Source organism: Diadema antillarum, unplaced genomic scaffold (genome assembly GCF_040938485.1).
Source record: "Diadema antillarum isolate AM-2024a unplaced genomic scaffold, OU_Dant_1.0 seq00000846_RagTag, whole genome shotgun sequence".
In the NCBI taxonomy this organism is placed as follows: domain Eukaryota; kingdom Metazoa; phylum Echinodermata; class Echinoidea; order Diadematoida; family Diadematidae; genus Diadema; species Diadema antillarum.
Genome location: NW_027271720.1, coordinates 1,376,700 through 1,403,948, shown reverse-complemented (window position 1 = coordinate 1,403,948; position 27,249 = coordinate 1,376,700). Strand labels below are relative to the sequence as shown.

At 37.8% G+C, this 27,249-nt stretch overlaps 1 protein-coding gene across 4 annotated transcripts in view; it reads right to left on the bottom strand.

Annotated features, from left to right (window-relative positions):
• Window positions 1–26,932, bottom strand: part of LOC139740302 (uncharacterized) — a 127,508-nt gene extending 100,576 nt beyond the window's left edge. For 3 of the 4 annotated variants that reach the window (XM_071650888.1, XM_071650884.1, XM_071650886.1), the window contains exons 1-2: window positions 26,881–26,932; window positions 26,089–26,377 (exon numbers count right to left, since the gene is read on the bottom strand). The gene's annotated coding sequence lies outside the window, so the exon portion shown is untranslated. The remainder of the gene's footprint in view (window positions 1–26,088; window positions 26,378–26,880) is intronic. The other variant, XM_071650885.1, reaches the window with a different exon arrangement.
• Between the last annotated feature and the right edge of the window lie 317 nt (window positions 26,933–27,249).

Here is a 27,249-nt window from a genome sequence, read left to right as displayed (position 1 = left end):
GCCTCATCTCAACCTAAACTCTACCATACCTATTAGGTGTTCAATCAATTCTTAGCATGTTGTGCCAGAAGGGACCAACATGTAACCACGATGGATACATCTTGGTGTTTACAAGACTGCTACACGTCCGTTTGGTTCCTCCGGCGATTCGCATTGAAGCCATGAAACTATGAAAACGAAAGCTATATCGATTACACGCTTTGCAAATCACATTGTCGCCATTTGAACAGTTGGTATACACAAGAAACAGTACTGCGACACGTAAAGAAAAACGAAGAATTACGATTAAAGATTACAAAATGAAAAATGTTCATCTTGCCAGGATGAAGAATGAAATCACCAAATTTCGAATGTCATTAAAAAAAATAAAAACAAAACAAAACTGGGCGTCATCTAAGCAACTCATTGGCATCCCCAGAATCCAGACGGTGTTCCTGATCACTACCAAAATTGTATTCATCTGCTCCTTTTGTCATTATCAACTTCCAATCAAATCCATTTATAGCATTTTGAGTTGTTTTGCAAACAAAGAACAAACAAACAAACAAACAGACAGACAGACAGACAGACAGACAGAGAAACAAACCATTTCCGGCAAAACATATAGTCACCTTAATTGGTGGATGTATAATGATGTTTCAAAACATGTTGTGTAACAACAATAATAATGTCGAAGAGTGCTAGTAGACCTCGCCTAATCCCTCTGTGCATACAGATTTTCTATCAATGATTATAATATACAGTACCAGAGAAATCAAGGGTTTATGTGGGAACACGGTACATAAATAATCATAAAGCAGTAATAATTAAATAATAAAATCATTTATTAAGCTTCTTTAATGTCTGTATATAATAATGTATACATATCAGTATTCTATATTGCAAGAGCTTCTTAATGCTATTTTGCTGCAGTGTACTAATAAATCGAAGTATTAAGTAGACACGTATATGATGTATATATATATATACGTATATGATGTGTATATATATATATATATATATATATATATATATATATATATATATAACGAAGAATTAAGAAATAAACTAGTAATGCATTATTTTGCCAATAAACAATGAGTTTATTGTACTCAAATTTTCGGTGGCCTCCACCTTCTTCAGGAGCCTTGACGGGAGACTCGAAACTCCTGAAGAAGGTGGAGGCCACCGCGAATTTGAGTATAATAAACTCATTCTTTGTTGGCAAAATAATGCATTACTATAGTTTATTTCTTGATTCTTCGTTATATTGGAGCCAATACGTGAATTCGCAACATGTTTATATATGTATACATATATATATATATATATATATATATACATGTATATATATATACACTTGGTGATTCTATCCTACTATGAAGAGTGCTCGATATCCTCAACGGAAGAGCTTCAGACAGAAGTAATGAAACAAGTTCACGCGGTTGACTGCAGGTGCACCCATGAGGTGCAATCATCAGGCAATTGCCTGATGATTGCACCTCATGGAGGTTGCATGAAACTCAGAGTTGCAATGAATACGGATGAACCTGCAGTCAACCGCTTCTGTATATATATATATATATATATATATATATATATATATATATATATATATTACAATAATGAATCCATACACCTACTCAATCTTCGATGCCATTTTGCTCAACCTAAGAATAGGGCCTAAATATGCGAATAGATAATAAGAAGTGATGTACATATCTTATTTTGCGGAAATAAAATCAATCAATCAATCAATCCTGTTTCTTTACTCATGGTATGAGTTTTAATCACAAAAACTGTTTCACCCTTCACAAAGCTTATGGGAACTTTATTTTTCCCGGGTGGCGTTCGTTATTTCGAAACACACCAAATTCCCTATATACCTAGATGTTCTTTAATCACAAAATGAAATAAGGTTCGTTATTTCAAAGGTTTGTAAATCCAAAAATGCAAAAAGGTTCGTCCAAACATGAAAAGAAGGTGCGTACATTGCGGATTTTATCGAACCTTTGGAATTGCAAAACCTTCGGAATTGGACTGTATTTTTTTTCTCTCGCAAATAAAAGTTTCCAGCAAGGAGGGACAAAAACATAACCGTTGTAAAACAAACAAAAAAGAGGTCAAGTAAGTTCATAAATCGATAGTAAGCAAAGTGTTTTCCAGCACAGAAACAAACATTATCTTACCGTTGTTTTTTTTTTCTAAACTGGATTGAGGTTAATTCTACTTCCCAAATTTGCATTCAATGTATAAGCAACAGTTCTTCAAGCTCAGAGTTGGAAGAAACGATTTGCAGACAATTCAGAAGATTGCATTTTATAAACATTATCAACCTTGTATTCATCCATTTCTTGCTTTTCTTGCTTGTTTTCTTCTTTTTTTTTTTGCTTGCAGTAATCGTTGTAATTGACAAACTGCAATGATTTGTGCATACGTGATTTATTCATCTTTATTTGTATAATATTCTTTGTTTCATTCCGCTTTGTTTTGTTTTAGTTTTTTGTTTAGTTTTAGTTTTTTGGCAAAATCGAATTCTCCGTCCTCTTGAGATCTTACGTGACATGTAACGATGTAGTGCCCTGGTTCGCGATCGATACCTTTTTTGTACTCATACCCGGAACGCGGAAAGGAGGTTGCGTTTCTTGACATTTCAAGCATCGACTGTCTGCTGATGTTTCGTTTTACTTTCGTCTTATATTTTATTCACCTCCCGTGGAGAATGAAGAAGCCTTCTCACCGGCAGCTATAGAACAGTTTGTTCAAGGACTTATTTTCCCTTTCGGAGAATTTGGGAACAAGCCATATACTGTCCGTATAGCAGCGGCAGCTTTTAGGTTTACTTTGAGAGTTCGCCTATGGTTAAATTGCTGCAAGAGAAATTCCTAATGGGACCGGAGTGGGATTCGTTGATTTTTTGTGTGAAACTTCAAAGGCTCACCTAAAAAGGTCGTAAATCGCGCTGCATTAAAGTAAGGAAGTTAGTTTCGGTTGTGTATCCAAAACTGTCGTCAGCTGTAGTTGTTATTTTTGTAACCCCCATGGTATCTTTCTTCACGCCAGCGTTCTTCCTTTATGCTACCCATTTTCTTCCAATGTTCAGCATCCCATATCCCCTCCCTCTACAAACTTTCTCCTCTCTATTAACTTCTAAAAGAATCTTTGTTGGTCGTGACTTTGAAGAAATGGAGCACTGGGGAGATAAACCTTTAGAAATATTAATTTTCTCCTTATTTTTGTGCTGTCATCTCTCTCTCTCTCTCTCTCTCTCTCTGTCTGTCTCTCTGTCTCTCTATCTCTCTCTCTCTCTCTCTTGTTTGCTTATTGTATTTTGTTTTAGTTGGCAATTTCTACCTTCTTCAATATTCTTTGTGTGATCGAACTCTCTGTACACCATTTCACCGTCTTAAATTTGGCGCTATTTACTTGAAATGCATACTCATCGATGGCTGTGTATAATTAAATCATGAGTTCCTTATACACATGGGACCGCGTATAGAGACTATGAGGACAGAATATACAAAAAGGAACAATCGTTGAACAAAGAATTAAAAAAGAAACAGAATGAGGAAAAAACACCTGAAATGTCAGTTGACATAGGAAGACACAAAGGCGATATCTTCCAATAGTATGCTGTCGGCAGCTTTGCCGTGTATGTTACACCTTAATAGTAAGGCGGGTACTGCTTGTACAAAAGCCCACTACATTATCATCATTCTTTTTTTTTTTCCTGTGTTTACTCAACTTATGAAGTACTGTGCGTCAGAAAGAAAAGAAAATAAGTATATTGATTAAACACACACACATTCTCATCAGCGAATGTTTACTTTCTCATGCCGAAGGTGTCATGTGGCAGGGAAAGTTAAGCCGCCTCTTCAACACCATCATAGACAATCCCATTAGTTCGTGATGGTACAAAACATGTTTAAAGTTACAGTTTTCTCGGCCATGCTTGATTAAAAACAACACGATCTACGAAGCGTACGCACTTGTGTAACCAAACTTTTGAAGAAAGGCTCAGATGTTGTTGGGGTGGTGTTGGTCGTAGATCTATTCTTTTCTTTAATTCTGCTTTGCATGACGTAAATTTCAGATGAAAGCATGTTTTCCAACGTTAGCCTTTTATGTCAGTGCTATTTTTGCTCTGACCACAAAATACATCTTCACCTATACAGGAATAAGAGACTGGTGACCCCTTTAGGTTGTTTTTCAGTTACTCGATCGTATAAGCCCATTTGCTGGGAAACAAGGCGCATCAAGATCATATTCTGTATTATCATAATTATTGTTTTTGGAATTTGCCTTCGGTAAAAATCTATTACGCAAACTATGGGGGCTGTGGGAGTGGGAATTGGTTGAGTGCTAGGGTTAGAGTTAAATCTAACAAAAGCAAAAATATATGGTTTATATTATTCAATTCAGTTGTGGTTTCTTTCAACACGTGTATGTTTGCGTCCTGTATAGTTACTTGTTCTGTTTAAAAACGGGATTGAGTCAAATCTAATCAAATTAAATTGAAAAGGGTAAACAAATTGGAAAAATATTCATTGGAATATCATGCGGTAGAGAGAAGCATATTGTGATTCTGTGTGCTATACCAACTTGTCAACACAACACTTTCGTAGAATCCCATGAATAGTTACCTCTATTTCCTGATTAGCTATAAAAGCAGACACGCTCTGAACGGTTCCATGAAATTTACCCCTGCGACGATATAGCTTCCATGAAATATCTGCATGCAATGCCAAACATATTAAATTCTACCCGAAAACATAAAACTCTCACCGTTATTATCATCACATCAAACTCAAACTAAGACCCTTTCACAACCCTTATACCCCTAGCCCTAAATCCTTGGAAAAAATAAGACCGGAGCAGTGCTCCCAGGAGGAAATGTCTTGTCACGCCTCAGAAGACTTCACGGTCAAACCTATGATCTGGCTGAAAAAAAAACCCAACAACAACAACAACAACAACAACAACAACAACAACAACAACAACAACAACAACCCAAAAGTTATTTGTATTACTTTAAGAAGATAAAGTTTTAGATCTCAACCCCACGTATGTCACTGTTAAATTTAGCATTTTCTACGTTCTGTAGACTCTGAGATTCCAAAGGTGAACATTTTGTGCAGTGTTATAAAATAAATCTACTACAGATATAATCAAAAAAATAAATTTAGCCGTCAAAACATACCCAGTTTCAGGAAAAACGGCTTTCAAATTTAGCTGCAGTCAAGCGGTCGTTCACTAGACCAGCCTGTTGCATTGACACTGAGAGGTTTTGACGCAAATAATATTGTCATGCAATGAAATTCTGATGGGAATTCATTAACATCTCGGAATTTGACATGTAGACGTAAATATCAGATTCTTGATTTTTTTTTACTAATCCATATACGTGTATTGCGGTTTTCTGCGCTTCTTAATATCTGCGACATTATTGCTGTGTCGTGTTAACCAAGTCACGTTCTATTGGATAATGAATTGGGTATTTTGTAGCTGGTAGTTGCCTGTTATTACTCTTTTTTATACCAAAATGAAAATAGAAAATTAAAGAAAAACATTACTACAAAAAAAAAGAAATAAAGAGAAGAGAGAAGAATACTTCCTAGAGAAAGAAAGCAATCTTTGGCTCCAATATTATCTTTTATTGCTTGATCATGCATGGGGCCGTCAGATTATTTTGGTATAAAGAGAAAGTATATAGTATGAAAACAAAGCGCGCTTGCACACACACAAACACACACACACAAACACACACACACATACACACACACACACACATGGTCGCATCACTTTAAATAATATATTGTCACGTGGGTTTCCTTCTCCTCTCCTTTGTCCAGTACACAAATACCCTCCAGAGCTGCCGACGAAAAATGTTTACACATTGATTACTACGCATTAGACACGCTGCGGCAAATGTAAACGGGTTTATACCAGCCATCTTATTCGATGCCGATACGGATGCTAGTTAACCTGCGATGAACCTTTCCTCCCTTTGTAGTTGCAGTTGAAAGAACTATTTTTCGAGGGGGGGGGGGGGTAGGTGGTGGTGGAGGAGGAGGAGGAGTTGACGATTAGAGAGGATGGAATGTTGGTTTAAACTCTGATATTATCACTGGGGCAGCTACAAGGCAGTGAATGTCAACGACATTTTCTTTTCTTTTTCCAGTGGCGCCTCAGCCCCATGAGGGCAAGCTACCATTCAAATATATTAAAGTCAACTTTATGATCAATTTATGGATGGCAGAATTACAATTAGTGGATTTTCTTACAAACGTCCACACTTCTAATTGTCCCTCCTCATATGTTCACCAAGAAATAGTTTTTTTTTATAACTTTATAAGTGATAATTGTCAGCTTTAACAAAACCTTTAAAGAGTAAGTGGATAATTCTATTGGCCTGTGCTTTCAAATAAGTGCACCATATATGATACATGACTTGATAATGAAAATGAAGTGTGAACAATGATAATGAATAATTATGACATAGAGAAAACCGTCATATTCAAGATCATTATATTACCAGTGCTGAAGTATCTTGCACGGAAAGAGGAGTGAGTGTACATGTATACGACTGGCATAATTGTAACTATGGTAGACTTTGCTAGAGTAAGTAGAGTAAGTTAAAAAAGAAATATTCAGCAAACAAAATGAGAGCAACATCGTGATAGCATCACAAAATGTTACGGATTTCTCCCAAGTTTAAAGAAGCAGAAACCATGCTCAAGTCTTCTGCGTGTCAATACAAAATTTTCTATTGTTGTTCTTTCTGAGAAAAACATAATTGACTCTTGGAAGTGAAAATGCACAAAAAAGGATTTTTACTTCGTATGTTTCTAAACTATGATACACAAATCAACAGAGCTTATCAACATACACTATATGTGCAGAATATCTGGTGAGCAAAATCAAGCAGTAAAGAGAGAGAGGGGGGGGGAAATACAGACAGACAGACAGACAGATATACAGACAGACAAACAGACAGAAGTGTGACATTTTAAGAAAGAGAGAAAGAGAGAAGCAGAAAATATGGGCAATTTACGATTTCGAAATTTAAGAGAGATAGAAAGAGATGACAAATAGCAAAACTCAAAGGAATAATGAGATCGTTAATTAAGACAGAGAGAGGGGGGGGGGGAGGAGAGAAATGCAGAAAGAAACAGAAACTGGAAATTCATAAGACAGAAAAAGAGTCAAACATATAATATAGATTAAGAGAGTCTGAGACAGAGGGAGATAGAGAGAGAGAGAGAGAAAGATCGAAGAAGATAAAATTAGGCAGATGAAAAAGAGAGAAGGAAAAAAAAAGGAGAGTAAGAATTGACTAAATGCAATCCATTTTAAATCCACGAGTCAGAAGCCATCTGTACCCGTGCTCCCTTGATGGAAGAGATGTGAATAGAATATTTACGAGGTATCTGCAATTCAATCCAAATGGCATTGCGATTAAGTATTCATAGAGCAGGACTTCTAGGAACCACTTCTGAGCCAATTTTCCCATCACCCCGCAGGCAAGGATTCGCCAGCATTTTGTTACCTCCTTTTTGTGCGCATCAATTCGTGACACCCTGCGTACATTCGCATTATCTTCTTTGTGGCGCAAAGTCAGGAAAAGCTGAGATGAATGCTTTTAGCACTGACACGAAAATGCTGTTGGTAATAACAACAGTAACAGGTTGAATACCCATATCAAATCACCTTCGAGTCGAGATTTATCTTTAATGTAATTCTAATGTGAAAATACACACGAAGAAAAGTAGGATGTTACATTATTAAAGGGAGTGTAAATGGGAAAACGTCAATCAGAAGACCAGGAAGAGGAAAGGGATTTGTTCCAGGGAAATTTACGGAGAATGGAAAAAAAAAAAATCTTTATCTGGAATATTGATAGATGTATCGCCTGCCTTCGAAATTTCGATAAGCATTGGCATTGAAACTTGCACGTATACACACTTTTTCAATACATCCATCCTTTCACTGTGATTGTGTGTGTGTGCGTGGTACATACGTACATACATAAATGCATGAATACAAACATTTTGCAAAAATCTATGTATAAATAAACTAATTATGTACGTGTAAACAAAATATTTATATGTATGCATTTACGTATAAATATGGTATGAAAATAAGCATCCACGTACAGATACCTACATGAAAACGTGCTGCAACGCCCCTATGCCACTTTGTTTGTTTGTTTGTTTGTTTTTTATTTGTTTGTTTTCATTTTTCCATGTGACTATATGGCTGGATAGCCCACATTCAGCTGCATTAGGGGTCCATGGGGTCTAGTTGTATGTACCTAAATTGGTTAAACCACAACTTCACCGGGTTATGCACCCTGCTGGTTGCTATGAATGAATGGATGAAGCGGAATTTTTTACTTGCGTGGGTTTGTGACTCTCTCACATGTGGGAACTCCATTTTATGTACCATTATCCGAGGGACGGCATATTTTGCTTGTGAAAAGAGGAAGGCATGATTACACAAACAATAAGCTCAGTAAGAATCACTGGGATTCGTACCCGCGCCAGAACACATTCCATTAAGGCAGATTAAAACGCTAACATCGAGTCTCTCATTGAGTCTATAAACGCTATTATCGACTCTATATCCATGATTACAACCATTATGGATGATTATACTGACTGCAGGGGAGGGCCTGCTTCCTGCTGTCTGCAATGTGATGCGCGCCTGATAGCGTCCGTTCATATTTCACATTTGCGATTTGACTTTCTCTTACTACTTACTCGTCATCAGAAGACGAAGAAGTAGTATCAGAAGAAGAAGAAGAAGAAGAAGAAGAAGAAGAGGCCCCTCAAAAACCTCACTCTTTAATCAATCTACTATTTCGTCGTCACAACCCGATGCCTCTCCGAATTTGATTAGGGTGAGGGATATTGCGAGGGAAAACAATCGATATGATGGAATCACGATGATAGCTGTTATATGTTGGAGCGAGTTGCTGCATGGTTGGCTGCGAAGTCAAGCGCGACGAGTGATGTACGCGATGGAGGGTCATTCGAAGGTACTGTCCTGACATCGCTCGAACATCCCCGGACCACTCTCTCTTTAACCCCATCCCTGCGGGAAGGTTGTACGTCGTGTATAAAACGTGTTGGGATGTGAACATTTCGTCGGTGACTGGTTAAGATTGATTTCACCCACCCCCTTGTATAAATGGGAGAGATCGATGGCGGGGAGGCTGTGATGTGTCGATGACGTTTCGTTTGCTCTTTGTGTCTTTTGTTTGTCTGATGTTCTGTGTTTGTTTGTTTGCAATCTTTGCACATGCATGGTCCCCCTATTTTCACAGTATTCCGGTCAATGGCACGGACGGTACGCAACCTAACGATTACATAAAAGACAAAATTGAATGCTATGCCATCTTGGTCTTTAGATCTTAAGACAAACAAGAGCTCAATCCCGGAAAAATCATACCTTCAACATGCAAACTATCAGGAAGGGTGAGGCCGAGCAGGGTTAATATCTTCTTTACACCTTACTGCTCGTCTCTCCTTTGCCCGTCAATACACTTCTTATAGTTGTATATTTTCATCATCCAGACTCGATTCTTTTGATACTAACTTGTCCATGTACAAGGCCAACAAAACCAACAAAGAAACTCACAAAGTACTATAAAAAAAAATCAATAAATCCTGTTACGGCAAAAATAGATTTTAACTTGTTCATTCAGTAGAGCTTAAGCATAACTTTTTGTTGTTTCGCTTTACAAGTTTTCTCCGTATTCATTTCCTTCTTTTCTCTTTGCCTTTGTTTAAGAGGTAGAGGGAGATGGAAAAAGGATATGCAATACTGACAGTGTGGACGTTTCATAATCACGTAGGCGCACGACACGTAAGAACAGCCAAAAGGCAATTTGCTTGATTTGTCTTTTCATTTCTCATTCGTTTTTTCTCTCTTTCTATTAGCTAGGTGTGGGGAGGGACTGTGGGACTGAGAAACACTTCAATGATGGCCTTGCCTTGAGGTAAGAAAGGACAAGAGGAAGCGTGATCTTGGTTTGTGTGTGTGTGTGTGTGTGTGTGTGTGATTTTTTGCTTTTATGTTTGTTGTTTTGTTGTTGTTGTTTAGGGAGTGGGAGGTTGCTCCATGAGATTTCAAGAATCTTGCTGTCTTATGGCCAAGGGGAGGTGTGGAGTTTAGAAGAAAAAGGAAGACTTTCGCTGCATGGAAAAACTGAGGGTTGCAAAAGAGATGGACTTCCGCTTGAAAAAAAAAAAGAAAAAAACTGAAGGTTATAAACGAATTAAAAATCATGCACGAAATGACTGTACACAGGTTTTTTTCTTCTTCATTTTGCAGGCTCCAAAAGTACTTAAATAAAAATCCTTACAGTGATAACCCTTTTATTTCTTGTAAATTTGAAGAAAAAAAAAGAACTAGTGGTCAGTAGGTCTATATCTACATCTATACACAGTCTAATGATGATGTACTTAATTTATTTAAAGTTAACAAGAATCGAATAATAATTATTATGATAGATGGTGATTAAAGATGATAAGTTAGACTAAGTAATCGCTTCATGCTGCAGGTATAGACGTTCTTACTTTGATAGCATGGTCAAATATTGTACTTTATTAGCACCTGAAGGACGGCATCTGAAGTTGTCAATAACGGACATTGAATTTCATTAAACGTTACATAAAAAAATGATCCCAAGACATACAACGTATTACAGTGTGCAACGAGTTGAACCCCTGAACAAAATAATGTATGAGCGCTATCTATTTTTGTCATGTCGATTCTAGTTTATATGCTTTGATCATATTTTTGTCACGAAGCTGTTTAGAGTGCATAATTCAAATTCTGTACCCTAGATCTTGTCATCAAAATGCAGTGGCACTCATCAATTAAGCAAAGTTTCTGACAATGGAGATGTTATTTCCCCTTTATTTGTGGCCTAATTTACTTCAACGACGTAAAGCCCGTGAATTGCGCTTCCACTAAAATGACTCTGAATGCTAACGGCCCCCGTTCTTCACCATTAATTAGCCACAGGTTTTCCTCTCTCTAAACGAACGTGAAGGTCTTTTTTTTTTTGTTTAATTTCAACGCCAGTGCTGATTAGTATTCAAGTCTGAGGGCATACACATGCAGCCTTTCAAGATAATATTCAGCGCTTCACTTCCCTTTCCAGGATATGATTATACGGCTAATAAAGCTTTGTTGTTGTTGTTGTTGCTGTTGCTGCTGCTGCTCTTGTAAAGGTCACATGCTATTTTCTTAAATATTTTGTTTCATGCAAATAGGCTAAGCATCTATGTATAAAAACATGAAACCGTCTTGCGAAACCAGAAGGCACAAAATGAGCTCATCCGCCAGGCCTTTGTTCGGGAATTATGCGAAAAATAAACGATCGATTAATCACAACCTAGTTTAGCAATTGGCATGTCCCCTGTGTTGCCCTTCCATATTGATGAAGATTTATTGACCTGTTTATGCAGCTCACGTCGTTTTTCATGTATCGATTAATATCGAGAGATGGGTATTGCCTTCAGGAAGTGTTGACATTGTTTGCTAACGATGGGCGTCCACTTAATCCCAATTTAGTTGAGTGAGTGATATCGATCGACGACTGCTCCTTCGGAAGACAGGAACATTAATGGCATCTTCGCAGAGTCCATTTTCATCAGTGTTTGAGGTTATTTTAGGCATAGTGAGCTTGACTACTGGCGTCATCGTGATTTCTTTTTTAGTCTTTCTTAAACGAACATAATGTTATTCTAACCTGTATCAATGTTCATTACTATTACTAATTTAGTCAAAAGCTCTCTTTAGGGAGTCAAAGGAATGGTGAGTACGTTAACTTATGTTAAATCAGTAACTTTGTGAGATCATTTAAAACCGACAAACGATTTAATTGTACTGTTGCACTTATTCCAAGTTTTAGTGTTATCATGAAGAAAGGTTGAACGTTTCACTGAAATGGATGAGATCTGTCAATGAATGTTGTCATCAAACTATAAGGCCAGCCTCCACGACAGCAGGTTTATTTTTAGGGTTCCCTATAACCTTTAATGGTCCATAACCTTCAACACGGCCACATATCCGATAACTTGGCGACTCCCGCAAAGGCCAGCCCACACAATCCCCTTTTCTCTCTTCATATTCAATTCATGGTCTGTGACTGCGAGCTTTGTGTTGAATACGAACAGAGAAAAATTGACTGTGTGGGCTGGCCTTTGTGGGAGTGACCAAGTTATCGGTAATATGTGACCATCATGTTGAAGGTTATGGACCGTAAAGTGTTAAGAGGAAACCTCAAACACATACCTGCACTCGTGCGGACTGGGCCTGTTAATTTGACCACTTTCATTGACAGATCTCGTCCATTTCAGTAAGACATTCAATTTTCCTTTACGATAACGCTAAAACTTGGAAAAAGCGCAACTCTTCATTGCTTTCAAAGTTAAATGTGCCCAGTCATGCATGACATTAAAGTTGCCAACACAGTTAGGTACCGATGGAAAGACGAGGTCCGAGTTCTCCTTTCCTCACAATCGACAGTGCGCTCTCCATTGTTGACAATTATGTACCGTTGAGTAGCCCTCTACAGTTGAATTACCCTTTTTTGTAGTACTCGCAGTATCGATTATAGTCGTTATTTCTAAAAGGAATCTAGACGGCGAATTAGGCCAACTGGCACCGAACTCACTTATCTTTATGCAACATGCTCTGTCACTCTGATCTTCCCCTTCCCATATTTTCTCTTACTACGCAACATACTCCTCCTTTTTGTGTCTTTCTTATCTTCCAATCGTCTGAATGAAGTGAACCTGAAGATACGTGTATGAATATGCAAGTTTCCTTCTCTTTCTCTTTTTTAATTTTTTTTTTCACTGTATCTTCTACCTTTGTTTTATAATGTGTCATAAGTCCGATGATTGCCCCGCGTTGGAATGTAATAAGAAGTGTTTATAAGGGATCATTCCCAACACGTCTCCTTCTATTATATACCCTACCATTGAAGATTAAACGACAAATGTATTTTGAATTTTGTAAATGCTATCCTTATGCCTTAAAATAGAAATAGAATCAAAGAATGATAGCTCAATCCTCCTCTCCTTTATTTCAAGATATTCGACATTTGTCTACTAGACATTTAAGGCGTACTTGTATTACATTTATTGAACTGTAAAATGGAAATCTTCTCCAAACAAAATGTGCGTGAACCTAATAGTAATTGCAGGAATATAGTAGAACTTATCACTCATGTTTGAAGAAAATCGGTCAATCCTTTGAAAATTCAAGAATTTTTTCTTAAATCCACGTGCCGTCATCGCTAGATAAAAATGCTATAATCAGTGATGTCACAGTAGTTACGGTATAGTGGAACGATAAAAAAGATAAGTGTTAAAAGAATTCAACAAAATTATGTTTTTGTGTGAACGTAGGGGCATATATGAATTCCACGACTTGTAACTAGTATAATCTAGGGGCAGCATGAAAAAGGTAAGCGCTCTTTTATTATCCTTTACACAAATCTGTGAAGTTCTCTTCATCGAAATCTTTAAATCATTCCACTTCTGTGACGTCACAAGGTGCTATAGGGGCTTTTTTTAAAATAATTTGACGGTAGTGCACACAGATTACAACGATGGTACTCATCCTCAAACTTCCTGACGTGGTCTACTGATGTTTATGCATTCACTAAGTCTACATTCATAGTTTGCACTAATTTCCTTTTAACTCTACTTCCACGACATCAAGGGGGGAGGGGGATCTCTATAAACACCTCCAGGGATAGGCGTGGGTAGTATCGGCAAGATCATGGCGAGGTGTGATGCCAGAAAACATTGGAATGAAATGCTGATAATTAGGCCACCATAGACACGCGTTGACATGCGGATCTTCGCCCATGCATTAAAGCAATTAAGACCAAGGGTAGCGCATAATTTCTTCCTTTTTTTCAACTTTGATAAATAATATGAGGAAGGTATTTCTCAGAGAAGCATGATAATTGTCTCACTACAGATCAGTTGTTGGGAGATTGCTCATCTACTTTTTTTAATTTTTCTTGTTTGTCATAATACATATCATTAACACAGATTGTTCATTTAGCTTTAAGCATGTTAAGTGATCTTCGACATCACTGATGCTATACCCACGCCTATCTCTGTAGCTATTTACAGATATGTTTTTTCCCCTTATATTGTGGAAGTAGGGTTAAAGGCAAATTTAATGCAAATGACAAAAATGAGTGTTATTTGCTGTTAATGAGTTTACATGAGAGGGACAGAGAATGAAAAAAAAAATAGATATATTATGTTTACATTCATAGGACATAAGTATGCTATATTGCTGCCCCAACCCCAATTCTGAAAATTGATGACATTAATTTTTACAGACTGCTGCCTTCATGTTTCGCTACAACATTCAGTGTTTACCTTCTTATTTCATGAATATTTTCCAACTCAATAAACAAATCCACTCCTACCCTACGAGAAATGCCTCCAATATCTTATAAATCCCAGAACTTGTTTAGCTAAAAAATCAATTCGGCACACTGGCCCAGACGTATGGAATTCTTTACCATCTCAGTCCCGTGCAATTCGCACGATTGGTTCCTTCAAAAGATTTGTTAAACATATGCTTGTTGCTAAATATCAGTGACTTAATTAACATATCCAGAACATGAATTTCTTTTGTTACTTGAAGCATCTTCATTCTATGTTGTACTCTGCCTTCTGTTGTAGGCATGCCATGGAATGTTTCTCTATTTTTATATACAGATGTAACTGGTCCGTACGTTGCTACACCCAGCCGTTACCTGGCAACAGGGTGTATGCACCTGCAATAGTGTTGTATTTGCACAGTGTGTTATTGTACAGCGAACGAGGAGTCTTTCTATTTCTCTCTGTCTCCTGTTCTTTCTCACCATCTTTCATTATCGCTGTCCCCTTCTTCTTTATTTTTCTTTCTTAGCATCACCTGCGTACATGTCCGTGTATGTTTTGTTATGTAACTGTTTTTGTTGTGTAAAACTAGTTTGTCTTGTTGTAGTTAAGTGAACCGACAGTTGGTTGAAACTGTTTATTCATTTATCTGTGTATGAGGCCCCAATATCAAGCTCGGCTTACTGGGGATCCTCCTGTATGGTACCTTGACTTTTTGTTTATTATCATTATGTCTTTGTTCTTTGTCACTAAGATTTGATTACCTGTCATGTGCAAAATCAGCCATGAATTATTGTGAATCATATGTTTATTTCTGAAAGTGATCAGAGTTGATTATATTGTGCCATACAGAAACAATAAAATGAAATTCGAAATGAAATGAAATTCGAACCAGTTGGCGGGACGATGCAGCGAGAAATCGGTGTTAGAAGAGCCCAGGCATCCGGGTAAGGCTGTTCAAACCTCATTCACAGCACGATCGGAAGACCGGTTTAATTTAACTGCAGCACATCAGCTGTACGGTATTTTGTTGCAACAGCATTTACTCAATTTCTTGTGATAAGTTAACTTAGAATGATAGGGAATAGGCTTCAAACAGAGCAATGGAATTTTTGTTTAAATTGTGAGTCAAATGCGTCACGAAGTTACAGTGATACTGAAATATAAAATACACAAACGCAAATTCGATGAGGGAAGTATCTACCGTGAGTTTGTTCACGATTGAAATTCGTATACCATGAAAAAAAAAAGTTGATTTAACAATGACGTATGTATACATGTTTATATAATAACATGTAGAAATATCATACTTGCACAAGTTCACGGTAAAACAGAATAAAACAAACAAAGCACAAAGACCGTGAAACGTGAGATGTGGGAGGACAAGACAAGAAAGGGATCGAGGGTATATAAAATAAGAAAAAATAAACATTCCATCAATAACATATGCAGCCATCTGAGGCCCTGGAATAATCTGATCGATTTCTTTTAATCAAATTTTGTTCTGATATCAGAGCAGCCTATGGGATGAACTTTGTTACGCAGTGCACCTCCCTCTTTCCCTCACTTTCTCCCTCCCCCTCTCCTTCTATCTATCCGTCTGTGTATCTCTGTCTATTTTAAAATATCTACCTCTCTTCTATCTATCCATCTATCCAGGTATCCCCGCCTTCTCTGAATCTCTCTCTTTCTCCCTTTTTATCTATTTATATATCTATATGCCCGTGATATCTATCAATTCGTCTATCTATGATATCTATCTATCTAACTAGGATATCTATTCATTCATTTATCTATTCATTTATCTATCTATCTACCTATCTATCCATCATACTACAATATCTATCCACGATATTTATTTATCTATTTTTCTATCTATAATATCTGTCTATGATATCTATCTATCTATCTATCTATCTATCTATCCATCAATCTACAATACTGAGTATCTATCCATGATATCTATCTATCTATCTATTATTCTATCGATCTATCTATATAGACTTACAGGCTGCGTTTATAAGATTTTGCGAACTGAGAAACACCGTTTTAAAGCATGGTTCAATAAGAATAGATTAAATTGTCCCGTTCTTTAATTCTTGCCATTACTCTAGCTTCATGTATCGCTTTACTGCCTGACGGCTGTCTCCCATTTTCCATTCTCTATATACCCTCGACAATCCCCCGTTATTACACTTACATGTATGTTGGGTCCCATGTTCTTATTATCATTGTCATAGGATAATCATATCAAGTCCAGGTTGATGTCCCTGCCTATGGCAGTGTCTGTTTGTATGCCCCTGTCCTTGTTTCTGTTTTTTGTCTGTTTATATCTCTGTCTCAGTCTTCGTCCTTGTTCTTACCTCAGTTTTGTATTTCCATGTACTATGATACAACTGTATTGCATAAATGGAATGCCATACTCATTTATATTAAATGGGTAAGTCAAATACCGGTTAGTGATTGGCTAAACACAGTCACGTGATCAATGGTGATGGAGGCACATTCGTTATGTTCGCCCATGGGCAGAACATCTTCGTAATGTTCTCCCATGGGAAAACATTTTCACGGAACAAAATGACAGAAGGACCCGCGCAGAGCGATCGAGTGCGTTGTGCTGGTGGTGGTTGACATTGACGTATTTGACGTATTTGACTAACCCATATAATATAACAGATGATGACTTTTGTTGTCGGGAACATGTACCAAACGTTCCACCCTCAGGGTTTGAAATGCTATTTCGGGAGACTCTAAGTCCCTCGACGTCGTCTCGGGACTTATAACCTCCCTCAGTAGCATTTCAAACCCTTCGGTTGGAACATTCGGTATGTTCCCTCCCCCGCCAGTCATCATCTTTATAATGTTAAGGGCACAATCGTCACAAGTTTTGGTACTTCTAGAGATGTGCTCCGAGCATTTTCAAATAGGTCGCATGTTGCTTGTATTTATATTTATATAATATTGGATGGCCTTGAGATTAATACAAGGAAATATTGGACGAGCTACGCACAAATATTGGACGAGTCGAAGACGAGTCCAATATTTTGCTTACCGAGTCCAATATTTCCTGGTATTAATCGAAAATAGGACATCCAATACTATCATTATTATCCTACAGAGGATTTTAGCAAAGAATATTTTCACTTACCCTTTCTGTCTCCGAGTGCTGTATGGTCTCATATCTACTGTACTTGATCCTGACATGGGGTATGGTACACTCTTCAGTGCAAGTTAATCTACTTCATTCCCTGATAAAACAGTGATCTATGTATCAATGGTAGCCGTCATGTTACTGTTAGGACGAGATCTAGTTAATTTAGACCAGAATTAGATGTTCTTGTATCCAAGATCTGAGACACAATTCACGTCACATCTACCGTAGATCGTGAAAGATCAAATTACTATAAACGCCGTTAGTACTGTAGTCCACATACTGTATATGTAGGCCTACTTTAGTAACACATAACGTAACATGTATGCAAATGCAAGCGGCGGCGGCGGCCGCGGCTACATGTATATCGCGCGCGGGCTATCTAGCAGTAGCGCTGAACTGATTAATCGAAGCCTGCACACAAAAATGCAATTTGTTTTCATTAAACCTAAATCTAATTTCCTGGTATGAAAGTGATATTTTGAAAATTGTATGCAAAACAATTTCAACTAGTTGATATATGAAATTTGTTTGTATAAACACAGAATTTTAGAAGAAGCGATATTTTAATTAATTCGTGATTGACCAACCAGAGACGTTTTTACTTCATATTTCAGGTCATCTCGTATATATCTCAGCCAATCACGGTGCAGCTTATAAAAAAAAAAAAAACTTTGGGGAATCCCCGTCTTGCCGTCCAATATTTTAAATATTGGTCGCCTCGGCAAAAATTATTGGTCGAGTTCAACAAACTTTGTAAGTGGGCTGGAGGTTATGAGGTGCAACGACAAAATAACACTTGTATTTGGGCTCTAAAAATCCTCTATATGGATAATAATCACTAATATTTGCTGGGAATAAATGTCATTGAACCTGGAACCTGAAGCTCAGCGTATTTCTGGGCCGCTCGGGCTATGCCATTGTGCGCTTTATTATGCGCAGCTTGTACTCTGCCAATTAGATTGGTCATACGGGGCGCGCGCAACCATGACGTGTTACAATTCACAGTTGCGTTTATTAGACTTTAAAATTTTTCATTCCTATAGTAAAACAGTGCAAAATAGAAACTCCAAAACACAGTTTCAAAACCAAGTTTCTACCCACTACAGATGATTTTTCTTTAAACGCACCCACATACGTACTTTATAATACACCCACGGGTTTATATGAAAGTTAATGTCAACTCTTGGATAAGGAAGAAAGTGAGATCTTTAAAGTTTGTTTCCCTTTAAACGTAATATGTACACTGAAAGGTTGTGGTATATAGATATGAAGAAATGGCATGTCAGAGTTGATACTAAAGCCGGGAGATTATTTCTGGTTATTGATAGAGCTCTTTAATGATGAATCAAAGCACTGAGAGTCAACGTTTCACTCATATAGATAAGCATTCTGCAGTATTTGCTCTTTTACTGTGGTATTGGAAACATTAACGAGTTGTTGTGGCTTTAATGTGGCTTGGTGGATTAAGACCATGGACTATCCATCCCGAAGTCTATATTATAGTTCGAGTCCCCGCCGGCAGCAGTGGGTGTCTTTTATCCTCATTGTTTAGACCTTCAGAAGAGAACCTTAAAGTCTTTCTTTTCCGATGTTGTTTTCGTTGCGGTCACGTAAAAGAAATTATGACTGAATTGATTTGATATCCACACTTTCCTCTGCCGCCGTAACATGAATCTAATGCATTTAAGACATCTCTGATGGAAGTTTTAGGTCATGGTTAATTTTGGAAAAATGGGCATAAAGTATTCTGTTTTCAACAAGATGCCTGTTTCAGATTTGTGTGTGTGTGTATGTGTGTGTGCGTATGTGTGCCACACACACTCACATTAACCTGTGTGTGTGTGTGTGTGTGGCACACATACACACACTATATCTTCTGACCACACGAGCAAAGAGAGTTAGGGGTTTGGGAAGAACACCGATCTAGGGCTTTCAATAGCTCTGTCGATAGAGCACCGGTCTACTAATCCGGAGGTCTCGGGTTCGAATCCCGATGAAAACCCATTTTCTTTGCTCAAAGTTTTCACTATTTATTACTTTTTTCTGGTCAGTTTTCCCTTTCTTGTTTATATATATATATATATATATATATATATATATATATATACAGGGCTTTCCTATACATTGTATACACACATGCATTTTCTGAATTCATTTGAAAAGAAAGAGAGGAGAGAAGTAGAGGAACTACAACCAATTTTAGATGTAAAGATCTTTTAATGGACGACGAACTGAGTTGAGGGACGCTTTCATTGTACTTCATCTCAACGAGACAGCACTGGAGGAAATGTGCCTTTCAGACAAATCGATTGCCTCTAATTCTTCTTTTGTGATCCAAACAGGAATCAATTTGTTCGCGGAAAGACGTGTGTATGTACATATATTTCATATTACATAAATGTAGATTGAGGCTGTGTACAAGAGAAAAGAAGAAGCATAGAAAGAGAGAGAGAAAGAGAAAAGGACGATGTATATATATATATATATATATATATATATATATAGAGAGAGAGAGAGAGAGAGAGAGAGAGAGACGAAAAGAACTGTTGTGAAACTGAATTTTCCATAACACCTCATCATTTCTCCCGTTCAACAATGCCGTATTTCCCCATATTGGTTGCTTTGACAGTGTAGATACAATCATCAATGATCAGTTTTGTGGTTTAAAATAGTTTATGGACGTGGAAATCACTTCATCAAAACAACAGCGATACAATGACATGCACACACACGCACACACACACACACACACACATTCAAACATTTATATGATATAAGACGCTTGTTTAGCTTTGATCTACAACAGACCTTACGTTACAATGAATGAATACATAAAAGGGTGCGGTCCACCAAGTTGACGACCTCAAAGCTTGAAGAAAATTTAATGCAATAAGTGATTGAACTGGCGTTATTAGGTTACTTCTCTCTCATTGTCCCTCCTCCTCTCTCTCTTTCTGTCCCTCCCCCTCTCTCTCTTTCTCTCTCTCCTCCTCTATTTCTCTTTCTATTTTTCTATCTCACTCATCTCTCTCTCAATCTCTCTTTTTCCCTTTTAATCTTGCCAGGTGACACGAGATTGACAGAGAGCCTTAACGTCATATCTCATACCGGGACTACGCCTCATTCTGACCCTAAATATCGGTCTCCTTGGTAGCTCGACTGTGGGAGAAGTCGACGGTGCATCATAGGGACAGAATTGGCTAATTGGCTTGAACAGGTTGGACATCCGGGCCCTGACTCACAAACATGGGATCTATAACGAGCCAAACAATGAACCCAAGGTTATAGGACACATTCCCATCAGATCTATAGTTGGGAAGAATGCATAGACATTCAAGATGCATGATTCTAAAATATGGCTAAGATGGGACAAGATAGTGTTCTCAAATGGCTCAATAAAACAGTTCCCAACTTCTTGAGGACTTTCTGATCGTACAGTATTGTCTGTAAGATCATTTTAATTGAACTGAGGGATGATTTAGAGCTTATAGTCATGATAGTGAAACAGGATCCTGGTGAACCAACCAAATGCTCTGGTACAACAGGAAGTAAAAAAACAAACAAACACATAAATGTATGCAACAGGCAATTGCAAAGACCCACTTTAGAGTGCATATCTCCTGAACTATATTTATAGCCGACTCACTGATTTGAAGTGCCGTGTATTATCACTATTTACAAAAGCAGATCCTAATCATACAATTTGTGGAGAGCTTTCACGTGACAAGGCATCTATTTTGCCTACCACATAATTTTGCTCATGGTCATTAAAGTATAATGACCGGTAATTAGCTCTTTTACCGTGTTTAAGTCGTAATGGTGACCGATCGAGATTTCATTAATTGATTCATTTACTCGTGATGAGGGTGATTTATCAAACAACAGGGGTCTTCTTCGCTTTGATTTAATAGAGCATGCTATACTACACATAATTATGATCAGGAATTAGTATGAGCAAACTCCTTGGTATGATTACCCACACCTTCGAACTAGTCCGACGTTATACTGTTCCAAAGGCATCTTGTGTCGATAACTCTTACTCATGCCCTCACTCATGTGTATTACATGTATCGTCTCTTTGACACACTAGATCTGGATTCATTATGTTCAGTTTCAGTTTCAGTTTGATTTCGTTCGTCCACTCGTACAAATATACAGAAATACACACAAATACACGATGAAAATGACAAAATCTAGGAGTTACTAATCTTACTCGTAACATAATATAGATATACATGCAGGTACACAAAATAGGTGCAAAAGGACATACGTGTGAACAGTTATATAATTATTTGGAAGTACAAGTGAAGGAGACCGTCATAAATAAGCAATGTGCTTGACTGGATGACTACCTCCGATAACATGATAAAGAATTCAATATACAAGTACTATAAGTGTCAAAATGATCGCTGAGTGATAATAACCCTTGGGAAAGTAGCTTTCAATTTTGAAAAAAAAGGTTCAACAAGAGTTAATTTGAATATGGATAGGAATATAGTGCTGCTGCGGGGCTCTTCCATGGGGACCAGTAATTGTACTATCGTGTTTTTTTTTTGTTGTTTTTTTTTTTTTTTTTTTTGGGGGGGGGGACCACTTCTGTGGGTTATGCACCCTGCTCTTTCCGATAGATGAATGAAGCGGGATCTAATACGTGTGGGAGTCTGACAAACGAGGCTTCCACTTTATCCCCTATCCACGGGACAAATTGTGTTGCTTCTTTCTGGAAGGGACGGCATGATAACACACAGCACAGCTCGGCAAGACTCACTGACTATTAAGACTTATATTACTTTAAAGGAAAAGTAGAGTTTTGGTTGAGACCTAACATCAGGTGGTTGGTTTTTTTTTATACAGTTTTTGGTGAGATAATGAGGAACCTCTTATGAAATATGAAAGAGCATGTAATTATTAGAGGGATTCAACTTTTATATGATGAATATTGGTTTTTAAATGGATGAGATGTCCAAAACATAACGATTGTAGTGATTGCTTTGTTTTACTGTGCTTTTGGATGTTTCAGGAATTCCAAAACCAATTCTTTATCTAAAAAGCCATAAATTCCTCTGAGAATAGTTTGCTTTTTTATTATTTGATAAGTGGTTTCTTGACATCTCAAAAAGTTAAAGCCCAATCCCCATCTCCACCAATACTATGCCAACCCTATAATATGAAATAATGATGGTGATGGTGATGATGATGATGATGATGATAGAATATAGTAATCATAATCAGATTGTTATTGTTATCATTATCATCGTCATTATTACCATAACGATAAACGGTCCTTTGCCTCAAAGGGGACCGGACATGCGTACAACCTTCTAGGGGCTTCAAGAGAGCACTTTGACTGTGACAGTATGACGCAAACCAGAAAATCTTACCTTCGCGTTAATTGACTTTCTCGCGTAATGGGCAGCGTATAAATGCTTGAGATATCATTCTGTACACCATGATGCCTATCATCCTATCAGCAGCTTTGGTAATAAAAAGTGATGGCTACAGATTGTGAGAAAGATGATACAAATCATAACAAGCCAAAACTGCAATATGCATAATATAGTTTCTGCTTATCAATTTCGTTTTGAATCCTAATAAAATTTGTGTGCGTCTGTGTGAGTTTTTGGGGTTGTCTGTGTTATCCATATTATCTATTTTAAGGACAGTTAGGGAAATTATTATCTTTTATATTTGTATGTTTTATTAAATCAAATCGAAATCACATTATTCATACATAAATGGCAACAATTTGAAAAATAACAAGAGAAACATTTGGGGGAAAACATACACATAACAATTCTTTACCTATGGAGACACTATGTGACATGTTCATAGTAGATGTGAATCATTACTAAAGATCTGTCTTCTACTCTTGGTAAACTGAGATATCATATATCATTCATATTATACTACAAAACTCTATGGGACCCAATCTAAAAGATACATGCAGAAGATTGTAGAATAGACTTACTTTGAAAACACGCAATTTTCATCATGTTCCTAATGTCAGTCGCAGCATGTGAGATATGCATGATAAAATCGGGTATACGATTTCGTGGATTTAACCTACGATATGCATTACACACATACACACACACACTCACACACACGCACACACACACACACACACATTCACACACACACACACACACACACACACACACACACATTATTCATTTTTACACGGAAAAATGACGATTCCGGAATAGAGAAACAATGACAACTCCTTCCCTCTTCTGCAATCACACGAAATGCGGAATTCAAACATAATCAACCTACTAGTATTCAACTCTATCTTTCATGTATAGATTTTACGACGCTTACAGTATTTCATTGGCAACGAAATAATTTCGCATCATTGTGCTGAAATTCCAGTGACGACAGGATATACACTGTATCATTGCTTTACGGATAAAGTGACGACATGGACGAAGGTTTCCGCTTTTACTGTTGAGAGGAAATCAGCGATAAAAAGGCACGTGGACGTGTGTAAGGATCTCGTACAAAGAAACACACACTGAACAAATTGCTTACGTCTTGCCTGGCTTTTCCCCCCGCTTCTCAATTCGTCGTACAGAAAGGAAAATGGCAACACTAACCTTCGCTCAATAATGTACCCTCTGAATAGGCTACACAAACATTGCGAGGACGAAAATAGAATTTTGTAAATCTCAGCATTCTGCGAGATGAGGAAGTCTATTGTAATGTCCGTATTGTGTGAGCCACGCGATTAATGCTCAGATTTCTGTCGCAAATGACGCAAATACATAGAAAACGAGACATAATGCGACAGAAAAAGGAACTTGATTGATCGATTTTCTCCCCTCCCATCATAGGTCTATGATTGCAATGACGGAATAATAGGGTTGTAAATTGTTTCCACAGTTTAAAAGCTGTGTACAGTTCTGGTTGAGGTGAGGATTTAGCTTTTAACGTTTTGCGAGATATTCAGAAACCACTCTATGAGATGTCAAAGAGCATGCAATTCTAAGGTGTATCAAAAGTTTATTTGATGAAAATCTGTTTTGAAATGGCTGAGATATCCAAAAACAAGGTGAAACAAAGAGATCCTAATGAAAGGCGTGGCCTGTCGCCTTTTATTATTATCATCACTTTGTTGGATATCTCAGCCATATGAAAACCAATTTTCCTCAAATAAACGTTGAATCCTTCTTAAAATTACATGCTCTTTCATTATTATTTCATAAGATGTTTCTCATTATCTCGCTTAGGAATGTTCAGAACATGAATCCCCACCTCAACCAGTACTGTACAGTCCCTTTAAGCTCTGACTCAGGAGTCCGCACCATGTCCACATCTTCACCAGATGTTCGTGTGAGAGTAATTCGTCAAAGTAAGATCAGCAAAACATGCACTGATAATTTGTGGTGATTCCACTATGGCAGAATGTATGTCAGAATGGTCCCACTTATTGTCGCCGTACGAAGTTGAGAAATGCATAGACAGTGGGGAAAAAATATGTCAGTGCAAATTACTCATGTACGCACAATCATTCTCTAAACCGAAATAGCAACCGCAACTCATATCAAGAAATTACAAATTATTTTCCATCCTAAGACTATTTTCGTTTGATTTCTTTTTTCAAAGTGGCTCATTGCAGACAATATTGGCAACAGCGTGATACAATTTGCGTCTTGTTTATATTTTCACATGACCACACACAAACAAATAAACTAGCGATATTGCAGCACATCACAGAAAATCATTTCAATATCCATAGCAGAGAAACGGGAAGGAGAGTATAGATGACAGATGTTAGGTTAAGATCAGATACCGGATAGCTAATTGAAGAAAACCAGTCCTGTTCCTCATTCATGTAGTAATTAGCAATGATCAACACAGCGGCATTCCTGTCTGCACCGCTGGTAATGAATAAGCCAGTTCACAGTAGTCTGCAATGACGTGTGAATTACAGATTTGTCAAAACAATATTTCTAATCAGAAGAGCAGTTCAAAACAGCTAAGGAGAACGTGGTGATTTTAAGTTTGATATTGTAATATGTAATCGCTGCATGAATAAGTTCTGATAATTTGGTTGATAAGAACACAGATTAACCTGTAGATTAATGCTTCGGTACTAAGTTTATGAAGCATGGCTGTCATGAAGATTTATCGCATTTGTCAAAAACAACAGCTTAAGGTACCAATTTTAACTAACCCGTTGACGACAATTTTGCTATTATGACACCTTTCCCACTGACGCCAGCCCGCAGATTAGACTCGAGACTATGGTGTTCAAAGGGTTTAGGAGATGGTCTGTATTAACCTTTATCTGCACGTTCTCAGATTGTAACTGTGACATTACATCACATCAGATAGATGTTGAGCAGTTTTATTAAGACCGCTTTGGCGTGAGAGGTCAAAGATTGTAAACAAAGGGCAATGTACAGTTTCCATCAGACTCTCACCTCGAAATGTCATACTGTGTCAAGTTCAAATATTTCTGCGCGTTCAACACAAGAAAGCGATCACACGCACGATTAAGGGAAAAAAAGCTCTCCTTACCTTGAACAAGACTAATCACATCCCTCCAGGAGGCAAGAAGGGGACAATGACGGTACGACTTCGTCGATGGCCTAAAGCACCTTTCCCGATTGTTCTCTTTTTCTCTGTTCCCCCGATATCTCCCGGACGGCACGGCGGAAGGTGGCTCTTACGAGGCACGACCCACCCAATTAGTGGCACGGTGACGACGATGTTCAGGAGCTGTCTTCTGTAAACCTACGAATCGGATTGAAGAGGGAAGGCCCAAGACAGATAAAGGGTTGTCGGCAAGGCAAGAGACCTGCTACTGCTGATTATGTAGAGAGAGAAAATAAAGAGAGAAGGAGTGTGTGTGTGTGTGTGTGTGTGTGTGTGTGTGTGTGTTTTGCATTTGTGAGGGTTTTTTTTTTCTTTTCATGGCCCTGGGTTGTCGATAACATCGGGAGCAATCCGAGAACGAAAGGAAAATTATGAGAAATGTCTCGTGTTGCAGTTATTATTGCATTCTGCAATTCCGCGTATAGCGGAGATTTAGATAATGATTATGCAATTTCTTGTTAGAAAAAAAAGCGACAAGAAACAACAAACAAAAAAATCCTGAACAATGAAAGATGACAAATATGCAATTTCTTGTAAAAAAAAATAACAGGAAACAAAAAAAACTCTGAACAACAAAAGAAACAACATCAAAAACACCAACACCAACACCACCACCACCACCAACAACAACAACAACGAAAAAGCTGTCCCCACTGACCATAGCACACATAAAACTCCCAAATAAGTCATCAGGTAATAATGTCCAATCCTTACCCTTTATATCTTAGGACAACCGAGACTCTCTCGATATGCAGGCGGATGTTCCTCCTATTTGACAGATTGTGGCGACAGTGTTATATCTGTGAACGCCGCGTTCCCGATTTGCGTTCCCAGAGCGCGCACAGATACAAATTGCGCTCTGACTTTCATAGCAGACGGCTGCAGCAGCAATCTGTGGCAAGGAGACGTACTCACTCTATCCAATTCAATATTTACGGTCACACGCACGTACGCCACTGACGTTCGCGCGACACTTCATTCCCTGATGGCTCTTTAAATGTTACTACGACGCCCTTAGAAACTCGAGGTCAAATTACATTGAGATTAAGAATATCTTGGGGAACGCGTAAAGGAATTGTTCAC